Source organism: Eurypyga helias, unplaced genomic scaffold (assembly GCF_000690775.1).
Source record: "Eurypyga helias isolate BGI_N326 unplaced genomic scaffold, ASM69077v1 scaffold14207, whole genome shotgun sequence".
Classification (NCBI taxonomy): domain Eukaryota; kingdom Metazoa; phylum Chordata; class Aves; order Eurypygiformes; family Eurypygidae; genus Eurypyga; species Eurypyga helias.
The window spans coordinates 18,202-20,951 of record NW_010260056.1 but is presented as its reverse complement, the minus strand read 5'-3'; the positions used below and the strand labels follow the sequence as shown (position 1 = coordinate 20,951).

The 2,750-nt window shown below is 36.5% G+C and overlaps 1 protein-coding gene across 1 annotated transcript in view; it reads right to left on the bottom strand.

Moving 5' to 3' along the window:
* DENND1B (DENN/MADD domain containing 1B) overlaps positions 1-2,750 on the bottom strand; it is a gene marked incomplete at its 5' end in the record, with an annotated part of 72,970 nt that overhangs the window by 54,547 nt on the left and 15,673 nt on the right. The window lies entirely within an intron of this gene.

The window sequence follows — 2,750 nt, the reverse complement described above, 5'->3', positions numbered from 1 at the left end:
GGAAAGAGTCAAGGGATTATTCCGGTACACATTTCTGCTCTTTGGAACAACTGGAATTGATCTGAACCTGCATGAAGCTGCAGAGGAGCACTAAACTCAGGACCAGGATTAACTACTTCTTGTGTCACTATCTTGATTTCCAAACTACCTGGGGGGGGGGGGGGGGGGGAGGGGAAACACCAAAAAACAAAAAACCCAAAACCAAACACAAACCACAAGCGAATATTCCCTGTGACAGCAAAGCAACTTCATCACAATTTTCCAAAACTGCCTTCCCAAAGCAGCGACTAGCAAGTCTGGCACTAGCATCACCAGAAAATGAATGACTCCTTGCCCAAAAAAGGAGCTGTTATAGTGTGCTTACTATTCAAACCCTGTTTTTCTGAAAGAAACAAGCAAAGAAACAAACAAATCACAACAAAAAAACCACCACCCACTCCCTCAGAAAAATACATGGAATTGATCAGAAACGTGGTCTAGTTCACTCCTCGAGGGAACAAAACAAATCTGCAGTACCTAAGGAATTCAAATTTGATCAAATACCACCTTGCTATCAGAGAGTCACTCAAATTTATTTACTTTATGATGTATCCACAGAGTTACAACAGAATAGGAAAATATCAAGACTCTATTCAAAATGAGGTAGCCTATACGCAGCAGATAAAAGACTCCAAACTTCAAAAAATAAAGAAACAAAATTTTAAAGGGGATTCCCTACATAGAACACTCCAAGCTTATGGAAAAAGGCAAGACTGTCCTAATGTTTTAGATCACAACAGAATTACTATCTGAGGTTCACTTGATAAAAGCGCTGTTTATTACACATGTTCTTTTAGAGTAACAAAACAAAGAGCTAAAAATAAAATGTAAATCTTGTCAGTACAGCAAGTGCTAAAACATTATGGATTTTACAGGGGAAAAAACCCTCTTTGTAGAATACATCAGCAATTAATGCTTTCACACACTGGCTGTCTTGGACATTTAGACTTGTAAATATAAATTTTACTGCAATTTTGTATATGTATTCTTACACTAAAAATGAAAAAAAAAAATTGTAAGACCATCTCAACAGAAATCAGGCACAATTACAATTTGTGCAGCATAGTTTGCTTAGCACTCACATTAATGTAACACGATTAAATATGGAAAAGAAGAGGGTCTGAAAGCTCCTGAGGGATATCATTAGGGCAAATTGCCAAAGAATGAAACATGAGCCAGTCAGGAGAGTCTGGAAGCTGCAGTGGTACCAAGGGACTTGAATGTTCGACAGTTGGAGCTTCAGTAATGTGTGAACTGCAGGTTAAGGTATCAGGAGACTCTGTTCACTGACACACAGAATGTCACTATTGACCAGCGAACTGCCCGAGCCTGACAGCTACACTACAGAAAGCCAAGTATATCATAATTCTGTATTTAAACTCTTCGTTTCGGATTAACATCTCATTTCTTAGCTTTACATCAAACCTCTGCAATTACTCTCATTTTAGACTTATAATAATGGCTATTTTAATAATGTTAAAATATTAACATTATTAACTATGTTATTACTAAGAATTAATTGATTTGGTGGAAGAAATAAATTATTATCTTATCCCTCTTCTACACAGTGAGATTTATGAGTTTTATCTCCGTATTATCGCTCTCTGTAGCTTAACTAACACTACTGATACCACAGTCAAGCTGTGTCATTTTTTTCCCTCTTTACTCCAAATTGATTCGAAATTACTGTTTAGTATGTCTGCATAGTATTGCACATAGTATATAAATTTCAAACCTCAACTACATATATAAAAATTAGCATTTTGTATATTTCGATCATAGACTGAAATAAAGCCGAGCACAAAGTTACACACAATATCCCCCAATGTATACAGCCGCCTCCTCTTCTTCTTAATAGGCATTGTTAAATTATGAATTAAGGTGACTATACTATTTGCATGAAGAAACATTTTCTTATCTTATTCATGTGTCTGTGTTATATTTTAATTCTCATTTTAACACAGGAAGTGGATAATTCCTTTAAAAACATATTAGGTTTTATTAACTCTCTTTTTTACAATCTATATTTTGGTGTGGCACTCAGACTGACATGTATTTAATAACTGTAATTTTAAAAAATCTACTCATTTTTGGCATTCCTAGCAGGAAAGGTAAAGATATGATTACTTACACATCAAGGTTTTGCTGTACCGTTCCTTGATTTTCTACTTAATAACATCTTAATGTAACATCATATTTAAACATTTCCATATCTGCTGCTGCAGTAGGTTTTCAAACATTTTAGTATGGCATGAATATGTTTCATAGTTTCCTGTTGTGTACAGCCTGTAATACAAGCAGCTATCAGATTCTGCTGCTCTTCAAACTGTGTGACATTTTAATACTGTGCCAACTCCGCCTTTAAGCAAACACTGATAATTACGGATTTCATATTAAAAACTGCACACTTCTGGCAAATTCTCTTTCTGCCTTTTTTACTGTTTCAACGGTGACTGCACTTCTCAAACGCATTAGCTATTTAATTAACAGACCTCTCCCAGTGACATACTTTTCTAAACAGAATGGGGACTACTGCAAATCTTAGGATAATGCTACATGTCTTAAGCATCCAGGCAGTTCAAGACATCTGAAGCATTAGGAGACCAGGTAGAGCCCGACTGCTTACATCAGAACACAGAGGCCTATGAGGATGACACTGGATTAGGAGGGGTGTCTGCATCTGCGCTCGGGAGCAGAGCCAGGCAGAGCCC